The sequence below is a fragment of the Triturus cristatus genome, chromosome 2_1 (assembly GCF_964204655.1).
Source record: "Triturus cristatus chromosome 2_1, aTriCri1.1, whole genome shotgun sequence".
Taxonomy (NCBI): Eukaryota; Metazoa; Chordata; class Amphibia; order Caudata; family Salamandridae; genus Triturus; species Triturus cristatus.
The window spans coordinates 148818947-148833951 of record NC_140581.1 but is presented as its reverse complement, the minus strand read 5'-3'; positions in this window follow the sequence as shown (position 1 = coordinate 148833951).

The window sequence follows — 15005 nt, the reverse complement described above, 5'->3', positions numbered from 1 at the left end:
GATGTTGCACCATAGGTTTAGGTAGTGGTGCCTACCCGAGTGAGACACTGGAGAACTCACTGGACATGGATTTGTTGATGCCAGAGGAATACTCTCCTGAAATCAGAAACCACTTGACTACACTGCAATGATGGACTGAAGAACTTTGACTCCAACTGGTACCCATGGATTAGGAGTGTTTTTCCAGGGACAGTGTTGCTGGTCCCCTATCTGAGGGGCAGTAGAGGGATGGACCTGCTTAGAAGGGCCGATGAGTTTGCCCTATAACCTCTGTGGACAGGGCCTGCAGATAGGTGACCACCATCAGGAAGGGGCAACTGGCTCCATTGACACAGAGATGCCCTAAAAGATGGCCAAAGCCATGTGGCCTGTGGAGTGTGGCAGGTAGGATATTCTACTGCAGGCTGTTGATGGGCTGCTGAGGAAGCCTAGGGGTGCAGGAAGGTACAAGAAGCCAAGAAAGAGGACAGATCCTGCATCAGGGGCAGGAAACCAAGCTCCCCCAAACAATTTAAAGTTTGGTGGCCAGAAGCAACATACTACCTCCTCCCATCCAAATCAGCCAAGAGGGGCTGGAGAAGGCACGGAAAAAAGCCTGGTCCCTAGAATGACAAGGCAGGAAACTAAGTGCAAGGCACTTCACCATTTTGTTAAAGATGCCTCCGGGGAGGGCCAAGTCCCTGGAAAGTGCATCTTTATTGTTTAGAAACCCTGGCCCATGCATGGATCCCGGTCTGAGAGATCATCTATGGCCCCGGCGACCTGATGTAACTCCAATTGTTCCAGAGGACTCCATCAACCTGGAATAGAAGGTCAAGGGGTAAGGCGATATGCATCCCCACCCCCCCAAGCTCATGTCTGAGGGGAGTGGGAACACACTGCCAACACTTCCCCACCCACAGCCATGGGAGGGGAAGAAGAGATGCAGCTCGCTCCCTCACTGTGTGCCAAGAAAGTGTAGCAGGCTCACAGGGAGCTGGCAGGTACTGCAAGGCATTGGTGCTCCCCTCTTGCCACCAGCAGAGACAATGGCTGTAGGTGTTCCAAGTGGGACTGGCGCACCTGTCAAAAAACTAAAGCAAGCAGCATGAGGGCCTCATAAAATCAAACAAAACACCTCCCTGCAAAGTGGCAAAGCTGCTATCAAAATATTGCCTCAGAGCAAATTATGCCACAAATGCCCATGCAAGGGCCCAAAATGCTCATATGTGGTTCTTGTGGTGCACCAGAAAGGGTTAGGGCACCACCAAAGTTTTCCCAAATGTTTCGGAGGCTGCCATGAGTGTAGCAGCCCCACCTTAGTGCCCATATTGGTTGCCGTACGTCTCCCTAGGGGTTACATTCAGGCCGCAGAGAAAGGTTTGCTTGGTTTTTGAAGCACTCCTGAAGATTCTGCTTTTGTTCATGGGCTCTGGAGCATGGGGGTACCTGTTGGCTGGTCTTAAAGCTGCAGTAGCCCATTTAAAAGGAAAGGAAAGGCTCTTGCATCAATTTAATTGAACTGATAATGCTTTGTACAGATGATATTCACATAAAATGCTATATGTTTTTATGAAGTTTATTGACGAATTATGCTACCTTCCATATTGAATTCAATAGGGTTGCAGTATCTTTATATGGTCTGTTTTTGCTCTTATTAATGTGTTGACACCCTGATAAAGCCAGTAGGCTTGCTTTGTTGATAATAGAATCCACTTATATTGTGACTAGTATCTGTTTGGATTTAGGATAGGGTTTAGGGCTTGCTGGGGATGTGAACTGTTTAGAGGATGTCTCCAAAGGCTTTTCCATCTATCTAATTGCAGATATTTGTAATCGTTTCTTAGTATTTAGTAGTGTGTGAGTAATAAAGTACTGTTCCTTTTTATAGTAAAAAGCACTGACTGGTCAATGATTTATTGAGTGTTCTTGTTACATATCAGTGAGCTGCCGTACTAGACCACATCACCTCTCATGAGTAGGCCTTAGACTGCTCTGCTTTGCTACACAGAGACAGCCAGATGCTACAAATGGGTACTTGGCTCCCAGTAAAAGGAAGGTTGCAGACTGCACTTGTGAAGGGCTCACATTCTACGTAACAAAACATCTAGGGTCATATTAGCAAGGAGAGCACTTTTTGCCTCACTAAAAGGAATAGGAATAAGTCGCCAACACAACTTCTCCCTATTAGCAATGCTCACGAAGCGATAAAAAAACTCGCGCTAACCGCGATTATCGCTGGATTTTAACACCTGCTAAAATCCTGACTTAGCCATTGTTTTCTATGGGATGTGGATTCTACGGCTGAATCCTCACTTGCCTATTAGCGACCTTTTCCTTAGAGATGGGAATTCATCGCTGGAATTCCCGCGTTATTGCTGGTGAATCGCCGCTATCGCTGGTTTATTATCGCCTTGGAGATAAACGTTGATAATAACGCGTTATCTCCGAGATGTAAACCAGCGATAGCCGGCAATAAAAAATCCAGCGCTAAGCGCGCTTAGCCATAATTTTCGCTCAGCCTTGCTAACATGCCCCCTAGTTTCCAACCTTGGGCATAAATAACACCTGCAAAAAAAATTTGGGTGATTCGGTCCACTGTCTCTTCCACAGGATTGAGAAAATGTCATCTTAAATAGACGAAGACCTGGAACAGTTCAATATTACCGCCCTAGACAGTGGTAAAAGGTTTCTAGTCACGGAAACCTTAAAGGCATTCAGCTTTAGATTGGAAAAGTACCAGTATCACATCGCTAGTGTGAACAACAGAACATACCACAAAAAAATAAACAAAGCAACATATCGACACAAATAAAACATAACAGGGTTCCGCACAACAAAAACAGAAAAAAATATAACATTATAACCAGAGTACAACACACCATTAAACTGTAATAAGTAACACAAAAACACAACAGCATAAAAAAAAACATGAGCCTTATCACCACTACAGAGTTCCCCAGACCAAATATGCACATACATTCTTGTTACACATTACAACCTCCAGAAATATGCCTTCATCTTATGGTGGTAAAAGGTGTTTTCACTAACTACTGTCTTACAGCTAAGGATATTAAATAGCATCAATCAAAATCGTTCTGTGATCCATTTTAGGGACAAGATCAATAGCATTTGGATTGGTGCTATTTCATGTTGGAGGTCTTGACCTATTCTATGAAAAAACTAACAATTGCAGAGAATAGGGACACATAGATCACAGTAAGAAAATTAAATGCATTAATGCAATGTAATGGGTGGGAAGATTGGCATTTTATGGGGTTTTTTGCCATGCAAAATGTGGAGAATACTAACACATCTGTACATCTTGTGGTCCTCGCAACCATTTTGTAGATAGTTTACTATTCAGAAACACACCCATATTCCACTGAAGCATGTGTGAAGTGTATTCATTGGGTGAAATGCTTTCCTCATGAAAATTAATTTTAAGATGTGCATTTGTAAATTTACATCATGCTTACTCTTCAGGATTTTGTGTATATGCAAAAATACATAAAGCCTCTGTTACTCATGTTTTATGGACTCACGATGAGGAGTGCACTTTCCATATAGATTTAATGAAATTGTAATTCAGGGCAGCTGACCCATGAAATCTGAAATCAAAGATCATAAAGGTATACAGCACTCCTCTAAAGGGGGTTCCATTATAGAGAAGTCACTTCTGATGCCCAAGTTAAATGGCAGCGGGGTTCAACTTGCCCCATGTTTACTTTGGGTTAGCGTGTGGGTCAAGCTGCAAACACAGCTATGTTGGGATGCCATCTTGGGTTGCCTTAGTCTGGATAAAGGGTGTGCTATCCCGTGTTTGAGTTATATCTTTAAAACATTCAGGGCGTTGAGGTTGGCCTCTGTTTACATCACCCAAAAGTATGAAGAAAGAAAACAACGTCCGGGTAAAGAGTCTCTTTCGGGAATTTTGTGAGGAGAGTAGGTTGCAAGCTGAGATGGTGGAAAGGACAATGTTGGTTTATTATAGACATCTCGCTAGTGTGAGTCAGCCTTTTATCTTTCACTAGATTTGACACAATGGGAGAGGTCTCTCCTCTTCTGTTTTAGAGCAAGCATGATTTGCTGGCTCTTTAGTATTGGAACACAAATGGACACTAGGGGGGAACAGCTCTGCTTTGCTCCTGCGACAGGGTTTCTGAGCAGTTGCTATTGCATTATATGCTTTTCTGTTTTCATTTTAGTTATCCTCGCAGTCTGTTCCTCAAACCTCTCTTAAACTCACCAGATCACCGTAGATGTAGAGAGGCTTTGTATCATCTGCAATTGTTGAATACATCTGCTATTTATTTTGGGGTGTGCTCCTTTTTTAAAGCCACAGTTAGAGCCAGGAAAACAGTAGAGGGGTAATTACCCTTGTTTGATTAGTGCTGATTAAACATTGACACAATGCACATTTTATAGTTAGGTATTTTACTGTTTTTCTTTTTTTAACAAATTCCATTTTACACCAGCCTATTTACATATCTCCCACATCGGACGCTGCATCCTGAGGGACTTCACGCTGCCTGAACCCACTTGCCATAGGGGAGACTCTGCAACTTGTCACCTACGCACTCGGGACTGCGAGGACCAGGGAGCTGTGCGCGTTGCACATCGCCTGCACCTGGCCCTCTTCCCGACTCCTCCCCCGCAGAGTTCATTACGACTCGCGGCCCCCGCTTCGCGGGAGCCGCTCGAGGACTGCTAACTGGCCGTTGGACTCTGGGTCATATCTCCCACATCGGACGCTGCATCCTGAGGGACTTCACGCTGCCTGAACCCACTTGCCATAGGGGAGACTCTGCAACTTGTCACCTACGCACTCGGGACTGCGAGGACCAGGGAGCTGTGCGTGTTGCACATCGCCTGCACCTGGCCCTCTTCCCGACTCCTCCCCTATCTCCGCCCCCTTCTCCTATATTACCACACTATTGCTCTCGCGTGTTAGCGGGACGCGTGCGGGTCGAGAGCAGGGGCGAAGACCGGGCAAAGAGCGGGCCGTTTGAGGCCGTTCGAGGTCTGCGAGGTCTGGTCGGGGCTACCCCCTTTCGTCTTTATTCCAACAGTGCTGTGTTGAGCCTAATTGTCATACCATTTATTTTTTTATCCCCACAGTTAAGTCAGGGGGTTGTCGTTGTTGTGGTTGTTAAGCTATGTCTACCAGGTTAACACGGAGTAAGGCCGCAAACGGCGGTCCTCCAATCAATGGTCCTATGGACGATTTTATTACTCGTACCAACACAGCTATAGACCATGAAATTTCCAAACTTCAGACTCGTGTTTCCCTGGAATTGGCATCTGCTAGGAGACTGTCCCAGGTAATTGATTTGTCAAAAAAATCCTCCCTGGGCCATATAGCCACTGCGGTTACCCCAGTGCGTTCAGTAATCCCCCATTGTGTAGTTACCCAAGTTGATGTCCATCATTCTCCGGATTTTCCTCCACTACCTCCCACTTTAGAGCCATTGATTCAGGATAGCATAGCGAATCCTCCCACTATTCCTCCCAGGCAAGATGTTACTTCTAATAATCCCATCTCTGCAATGTTTTCATCTAGGTGCACTATTGGTAAAGATTACCATTCTAAAAGAAAATGCACCTCTCGGTCCGCTTACCGTCGTAAGAAGGCCAAAATTGCGGTTGCACAACACCTTAATTCGACTAGTGTTCCGGTCTTAAATTCTATTGGAGGGTGTGTGCCCAGGGAACAACCACATTCTGAGGGAGTCAAAGAGGGGTTAGTTTCTGCTTTCTCGACCGACCCTACGGCCACTGAGGCAGAGGTCGAGGGCTTACAGGCAGGAAGCGTGGATAGGAATGATGGGGAATTTATAGGTTTAGTTTGGGAAACCCTTAAGAAACTTCTTTCCCCTCTCGATCTCAGACTCTCACGTATTGAGAACAATTTGCTCGAGATGGAAAAGAGCATTATTGCTCTGGCCACTCTCGGCCTGAGAAGTCTTGAAAACCAGGGCTCTCCTGTTGTTGAGCCACCACCCCATGTTTTAATTCCTCAAGTCCCGCAAGCCTCTCCTCCAGTACCTGCTACTACACGATTGGTTTCTACATTGGGGTCTGTGGGTGTGGATCATAGTACCACCACCTCCATACTCAAGGCTCCTAAGTGTTTCATCTCTCAACCACCAGTTAAACCCAATGTAGGTGTACCGCATAGTCCCCCTCCTAGTGAAGTGGTGCTACATCCAACTAAGAGCCCACCTGTTAAGAATAATTTTAGAGGGGGTTATATTGATCTCCCTCCAGAGGCCAATGATTATGTGGTTGTGCTGACGGGTGTCCCCCAGATAGGAAACGGCCAACCTGAGAACCACTGGTCTTTGAAGAATAAGACAATTCATTGGCTTAATGCGAATAGACCAATTCCTATCGGTCAGAGAAGCAGAATCCTGATGGTACGCAGAATCCCCTGGGTAGGCCCTTCAAGGAAATCTAGCCCCGGGGACTGTATAGTGGTGACCTTTGAGGACCCACATACGGCACACCATATCTGCTCCTGCCCCATTGGTGAAGGTTCTCTTGTTACACCTAGGCCATTGTCCTTTTTCTACCCACCGCGCCCTAGATATACACGCGAAGAAGACTGGTCCTTAGTTCACCACCATAACTGGAGGAGCCATCCCAAAAAAATCCAAGATCCCTCCACAATCTGGAATGGCTTCCCCACTTCGAATCGGTTTGCGGGGCTTGAGGAGGTAGATTGACTCGCACGCCAACCTGTTCCCCAAGTTCCTTTACCACAGGTTTTAGGGCACAATGAATCTTCTTTTATGTCGATCGAACCTCCGGTTGTTAGCCCTCCAAGTTTAGAGGGAATGTTTTCTGTTTTACCTATAGAGGCGGGTTTGAATACGTCATGTACTTTTGATTCCCAAGTAGCAACGGATCAACTGGACCCATCTTGTATGACTCCCTTGCCTCCAATTCAGAATGTTCCACCAAGTTGAAGTTGACTGATGTAGCAATGGCTCCCCATCACCACCAGCTTGACCCACTTTCTGGGCTACATAGATCTGCTGCGGGGGGGTACGACTTGTGTCCAATTTGGTCACATTAGATAACTCTCCAAGGCAGATTACCACAGATTTCCCCTTGCTAAAGATCATAAGCTGGAATGTGGCAGGGCTCGCCCGTAATTTTGAAATTCCTGAATGGAATGCCTTTTTGGCCTCTTATAACATCTGTCTTTTGCAGGAAACTTGGTGCCTTGAACCTAGGCATAGAGTGGGCTTTACGACCTACTTTGTTCCAGCTTCCCATCAATATGGATGTAAAGGTCGCCCGTCAGGTGGCCTTCTTATATGGGTTAATATAGCCTTAGGTTTAAGTGTAAGCCAAAAGCCTACGCATTCTTCCGATCTTCAGTGGATAACCATTCTATGGCCAGTGGGTAGGAAGCTGGAAGTTTTTAACCTTTATTTAAGGGGGGCCAGGGGCGGGTTATCCACTCTATCCTCTACAGGATTAAGCAGCGATCTAGCCGCCTGCAGTATTGATTCCTACGTTCTTCTCGCAGGCGACCTAAATTGCTGCTTTGAGCCATTGGCTAGGGAGGATATCCTGGACACTTGGGATGAGGATTCTAGGAGAGGTATTCCCACCCTGACCATAGATCCGATTCCTAAATGGTCTCAGAGTGCGGTAGACATCAATGCACTCTGTATGGAACATGACCTAAGACCAACTAATGGTCGTTCTAAATCGGATCCCTTGGGTGCGCACACCTTTAACAGGATGGGACACACTTCCAGAATAGATTATGTTGTGTTGAATTATAATTTGTGGTCACTTCACTATGATATGGAGGTTATTCCGTCTTGTGATAGTGACCACAATCCTCTCTCCCTAACATTGATTTCGCCCTGGCAGGTTGGGAACTCTGTTAAGATCCCCTACAAGTGGAAAACCTCTCATGAGCTTCTTCCCTCGTGCTGTGGCAGGCGTTTAAAGTGGGCTAAAGTAGCAGCGGATGAGGAAAGGTTGGCACAGGCAGGGACCACTATGGTAGCGGTGGGGCCGCGCCTTGATGCCCTGGGTGCCACCAGCCAAACTGCTTTACCAATATTCACAGAAACCATTGTGGTGTTAAGTGATTTGTTTATTATACCCCAATCCAGCGTGAAGGTTTCCGCGAAAGGTGCTCCTAGGGCAAGAAACAAGTGGTATTCTTCTAAATGTCGGGTTGCCAAGGGAGAACTCATTTCCGCAGTGAAAAGTAAGGTTCCAGGCAATATTAGATTGGCGAGGAAACTCTATAAAAAAGTGGTGGCAGAGGCGAAGGAGGCCCATGATTACAGTTTTTGGTGGGATCTAGTGGAGGCAAGCGCCAGGAAGGACTCCAAGGGGTTCTGGGATCTGCTGAGAGCTAGGGACAAACCTCTTGATTCTCAGTTTACTTGTAACATTCCGGGTGATCTCTGGTTTGCCCACTTCTCCAAACTGTACTCTGTCCAAAGTGGGGAACCCCATCTAAACATGGGCCTTCTCGCCAGCTTACCAGCCGAGATTCCCATCATTGCCTGCCCCTTCAGCACTGAGGAAGTTGCAAGGGCAATCAGTTGTATTGTATCCAATAAGGCTGCTGGACCGGATGGAATTCCGGGCGACTTGTTGAAGGAATATCCATTACCGTGGAGTAGATTAATTGCCTCACTTTTGAATGAGGCTGTGTTGGGAGGTTCTCTCCCTGATTCATGGAGGGGTGCTGAGGTCGTCCCTATTTTTAAAAAAGGCTGTCGGGACGACCCAGCCAATTATCGCCCTATCAGCCTGCTTGATTCAACACAAAAGGTTGCGGGCAAAGTGATACTAGGCAGGATCCTGCAGTGGGTCGAAGAAAACCAGGTTTTGTCAGATTTCCAGGCAGGTTTTAGATCAGGGATGGGCACCATCGAACAGATGTTTCGTCTTTTAATGATATACTGGAAGGTGGTCGTGCTGGGTGGGGGCAGCTTGTATTTAGTCTTTATAGACTTGCGAACTGCCTTCGACCTGGTCCCTCGAGCCCAATTGTGGAATGTCTTAGGTAGGTTGGGTATACCTCCCTATTTGTTGGCCTTGCTCATAAAGTTCCATGAAAGCAACTTTGCTCAGATTAGATGGGGTACCCAGGGGGAGAAGACATCTCGTATTTCCGTAGATAGGGGCGTCCGCCAGGGATGTGTGCTTGCCCCCACTCTGTTCTCTCTTTATGTTAACGAAGTGGTGGATCACCTGCTTCAACAGCCATCAGATGCACCATCCTTGGCAGGTAGGAAAGTTCCTACGCGCCTTTTTGCGGATGATACCCTCCTAATCTCAAAGTCACCAGTAGGTATCCAAAAGTTGCTTTCTAGCTTTAAGGCCTTTTGTGATACCAAGGGCCTGTCTATAAACATAAGCAAGACCAAATTCCTTGTTCTTAACCCTCCCAGGAAAACGGTTGTTCCTCCTACCTTGGACTCTGTTTCTCTTGATAGAGTCAACGAATTTGACTACCTAGGTATTCGACTGTGTGTTAATATGAGTTGGAAGGCGCACCACAAAAAGGTGTTTTTGACCCATAAGAGGGTCTCAGGGGCCCTGCTCAAGGAACAACGTGCCTCCGCTTTAAATCCTATTGGGGCACTACTTGATATCTACAGGGCAAGGGTGGTGAGTACAGCATTGTATGGTGCGGAACTGTGGGGTACGCAAAGAGTTGACATCCTGTCACACCTTGAAAATAACTTCCATAAAGATCTTATGAAGTTACCCCACAGTACCCCCACAATTCCCCTCTTGCTAGATGCAGGCACACGCCCTATTTCCGAGCAAGCTAGGCTACGTCCCCTTTTATTATGGGCCAGGATATGGAATGTCCCTGAATTGAGTAGCTATGCAGATGCCCTCAGCGAAATCTTATCCTTATCTGGCTGGTATAAGGTAATCTGGCTCAGGGAGGTTAAGCGACTTCTTTATGAGCTGGGTTTAGGAGAGGCTTGGGTCAACAGAACAGCACCCTCAAAACAAATGCTTAAGAAGGTTTATTGGCTCTGGGTGGATAATGAGAGGTTGTGTAACCCTAATCATTGCAAATCTGTCGCCCAGTTTCTGCTAGTTAAGGAGATCCCTTTCAGAGAACCTTACCTGGATTCAATCCTCAACCCGGGTGACAGAGCACTATACTTTAAATTCAGGGTGGGTGTTCTTCCTCTAGGATTCTTCACGTCTACTTGGAAACCTCCATTCCAAACCATTCCTTATTGCCCTTTTTGTGACTCAAGGGTGGAGTCTATAGCTCATTTGTTGTTTGAGTGCCATGCTTATTCTGCGCCCAGGTCGAGATGGTTGAAGCCTCTATGTAGGAGTTTAGGCACAAGATCACATTTGGAAGCTCTACGCATATTGCGCTCAGATACCTGTCCCTTTTTTGCCTGTTGTATGGCCAAATTTTTGGGTTGGGCTTGGAGGATAAGAACTGCAAGGAAACAGTTGTTACAGTAATGTGTTTTTCTTATAAACTTTTAAATATTAGACAGTATATGGAATTTAATAAGTTTTTATCTTGTAATTGTAGTGTATTATGTGTTATTTATTGTGCGATATGTGTTTTATTGTTGTGCTTTTATGACAAACTGTCGAAATAAAGCTTTTTGATGATGATGATTTTTAATGGTCACTCTGCACTTTATAGAATGTTGTTAATTATTGAAATCATATTTGTACTCCATCAAAAAGTTTTTGGCTAATTTGGTTGTCTTCAATTTTCCCTGTTGAGCATCAGAGCTGAATAGGATCTTGCTCTGTTTAATTGCTGTACTGTGATTATTTTCTTTTTCTTTTATGAATGAATGAATTTATTGACTGTTCAATTAATTAAAATCATTACAGTAAAAACAATCGACATATTAAAAAAATAGAGAGTATACAAAATGGAGAAATTCTAGTTTTTCGTTGGTAAAATTGCCTCACCCCCCTGCACCCACTCGATCAACTAACGCCTAGGTTTGCACTCATAAACATGTGCACTTGCGCGAGTTTGTGGAGCCCCCAATAAAAAAAAATCCATTTAATAAGTCTGTAAGTCATTCTACTTAACACCTCATTAGAAACTTTAAAGAAGCGCAATCTTGATAGGGCTATTGAAGGGAGGCAAGTTCCTCAGTGCTTATCGGGGACCAGACTGCTTGCTTCTGCTGGATTTTCCATGCCCGTTGCCAGAATTTGGTTGCGCTTATTAGCGGCTTTTAGGGAGACCCTGATCTGGTGCGTGAATTTCCCCAGTCTTGCTAAGGTCATAGTTTTTGTTTTGGAAAAGCACAGGGCTGATGCTTCGCTACAAGTCTTTATTCTGTTGGTGATACAGATCGGGGGCAGGAAACGCCAACGTTCGTTGTACAGGTTGGGGCAGCAGCATAGGAGATGCAACCAAGATTCCCTCAAGTAGTAAGTCAGCCTGCAATTTTTAGTTTCTCCACTGCGGACCCATGCCAGATTAAAAGTCAGCGATCCCTAGTGTAATTAGTCTCATAAAAAGTATTTTGCTTCGGATTTGTGGTGTGAGAGCCTCGCTTAGGTAGGGTTGGGCTTTTCCTAACATGTAGGAATTGTTTAATGGATCTAGGTGGGAGCTTGAGCAGAGAGACTTGGTGTCATGCTCAAAAGATATTTCACGCGCTTGTCTATTTATCGCTTTTTTCCAAGCGTTCAGTGAGATTGCCGATGACTGTAGACTCACTTCCTCAATCTTCAGTATATTGATAGCTTTACCAAGGCTGGTGTGCCAGGCCGAGCCTGTCCCCTCGAAAATGGATCTCAATTGATGTCTTAAGGAGTCGACTGGAGCCCTTAAAATCCTTAGATGTAGCTTTATGATATCCCCCTAACACGTCAAATCTGGCCTCGCCAGACCTAACTCCAATCTCAGCCTTGATTTCCTGGCTGACCTCGAGATGAGGAGCACTGATTTATATGCTTTGACTTGGGCTGAGTTTAGGAAGGCATCCAGTGACCAAGGGAAGGCCAGGTGGCCGTAGTTGATGGCTGGGAGCAATTTTACTTTTAGGACAGTCAGTATTGGTCCGGCTGAAGGGCTTATCAGGTGTTGGCTCCGTTGCTTTAACAAGTGTGCAACATTGTTGGCCTTGGAGGTCTGATGTTTCAAATGGACATTCGCCTTGGCCCGTTCTGAGAGTCAAACCCCCAGGTAATTGTATGAAGCCACTGTGCTGATTTGCAAGTCTCCCATGTGCCACTGTGCTTTCCTTTTCAGATGGTAACTCCCAAAAATGATTACATTGGTCTTCCTCTGGTTGACTGTCAAGCAGTTGACGTTGTTGAAGCGATTCAGCGCATTTAGGGCTCTTTGTAGTGCCCCCTTTGTATGGTCCATTATGGCTGTGTCGTCAGCATATTCTAGCACGGGCAGCCTCACACTTCCTAGCCTAGGGGCAACTAAGTTGGCACTTTTCCGAGCATCCCCCAGATCTGCGGTATACAGGTTAAAAAGGATGGGGGCCAGCACGCATCCTTGTTTGAGCCCATTATTCGTTGCTATTTTGGGAGACACTGTGCCAGCGCTTGTTTTAACCTGCACCAAAGTGTCTTCGATTAGGGACCTAATTGCCTTCAGTTTAGATGGAATGCCCACATTTTCTAATTTCCAACATAGCCTTCTGCAGTCAACTTTATTGAAGGCTGTGCTATAATCGATGAAGCAGCAAAAGAGTGGAAGGTTTTTCTTCTCTGCTGCCTGGGCTGATAAATGCGCTAGCGCCAGCACATTGTCCATGGTCGATGACTATGACCTATAGCCTGTCTGATAGAAAGGAATAATGCTTTTTTCTTCTGCCCAAATTTCCAGATCCTTCAGAAGAAGGCGAGCGTAGGCCTTAGCTTCGAGATCAAGCAGGGCGATAAGCCTGTAGTTTGATGGCTTTAAACGATCAACTTTTTTACATATAGGGACCAATAGGGAGCCCCTCCAAAAATCGGGGGTCTTGGCTGTCAAGAAGGTATAGTTGTAAAGGGCAGTTAGAATTGCTGTCCAAAAATCAGGGGCACTTTTGAGAACCGGTGCAGGTATCCCATTGGGCCCGGGGGCCTCGTTATTCTTCAAACTCTTGAGGGTCTTGATGACCAGTTGAGGGTTTATCTGGGCTAACGTCATGTGCTGCTCATCTTCCTGGGCTCTCAGTTCCGTAGGGAAGTTGCCAGGGATAGGAGTCACTTCTCCTGGCTTTATGTTCTTTTCCTGGTGTTGTCCCTCCCCGCGAATGGTCTCTTCTGAGCAGCCTTTATTTAAAGGGGCGTTTGAGTAAAATTGCTTCACATGGTTCAGCCAGTCTTGCTCTGGTACTCCATTTTCTCTCGTGACTCCTCGGCTACTCAGCTGATTTATGTGTCTCCATAGTCCAGATAGGTTCCTTTGCTTAAACAGAGAGAAAACTTTGACCCATTTCTTCTATATGCGGGCTGTTTTGTGTTCCCACAATTTCTTCCTTAGGGCCGCCCTCAGTGTTGCGACCGATGGTCCCTCCTTTGGTCTGCCCCCTCTTTTTTTGTTGCTAGGGCCTTACGCAGGGCTTGTTTACTTTCAAGTATGGCTTTTGTTAGGCATGCGCTTCCAGCAGTTAGTGGAACTTTGGACCTGGGGCATTGTGGCTGAGGGTTTCCCAACTTCGAATATATGTCCTCTACAATGTTCTCCCAATCCTTTATGGGTGAGAGCTGCATTGATGGGCTCCCTTCCTGTTTCTGACCCAACCAAATTTGCAACTTCTTGCCAATCTTTTCTGACTATTTGATCCTCCTCAGGACTCTATGTTTTTCGTCCCCTCTTGGCTCTCCAATGACTTGGAGAATGGTAGCTGTCGGTACTTCCAACTGAAACACCGCTCTCAATGACCTGTGATCACTTTCCTTCCTGTCCTTTACTACAAAGGCTTCCAAGCTGGCCGCAATTACTGAGGGGGGGGAATTGGGGCTGGTAAAGATTCTCTAATGCAGACGCTCTGCCGAAGGTGCTTTCTTCCTCCCCCGAGTCTGCTTAGCTGCTGCTCTTTAAACGCTGTGTATTGAGTCATAGCTGAGGGGTTGATATATGAATAGTGTATCTGACACTTCTTAACGCAGGCTCTTTTTTACATCACAAACTTACCAATGGCGCCACAAACTATCGGTCGCCCACGCCTGCACCTAGATACCCTTCTTGGTGGAGCCTTACTCCACCGCCGCTTGCGAGAGGGTTATTGTGCTTATAGAATTCCTTCAGTTGTTTACTGGTTCTGCGTAGGGTTTTGTATAAGGCAGGAAGAATGGCGCTCAAGCTGATTTGCGGTAGAGTATGGGATACAAGAGAATAGTTACGGTGCTGCCAGCTCAGGGAAAAAAAAAGAAAACTGGAAATGTGTGGGTGCGGACCCACACTGAAAATTGAAACCAAGTCCTGGGCACACGTTCAAAGTAATGTTCAGAGTAATGCGTTCAGAGTGACAACACACAGTTATGGTACTTGCTGTGAAAAAATTGTGGAGGTCGACACCAGTAGGTTCTTTATGTTGAATTTTTTTATATAGTTCTTGAAATAGGTAAAGTAAGTAAACCAGCAGACACGTGTTTCGTCACCTGGGATTTAACCCGTGACTCTTCAGGGCTGGGAAAGACATAAGAAGTGCAGTATAATACAAGGAAATGGGCACACAGTCATTGCAACATAAAGGTTGACATATGTGCGGTGACGTAATAGAAAGCACCTCTCTAGTGTGGAAACCCTATAAGAATCATGAAAAAAAGAGGAAAAATAAGTGACTTCACAGCAAACAGGAGAGAGACATCTCATGGGAAAGTGAGCTTAAAGATATGTAAATGAAAGATAAAAAACACAGGATGGTCATAGACGTATTCATTGCATACCTAAATACATGGAAGCTTATAGAGCGCTAACTTAGCCCAAGGGCATCAAGGCGCTATCAGCAGAACAATATGCAAGCAGGAGAAGACACACTCAGACAACCATCTAAGGGAACAGCCAGGTTTTTAAA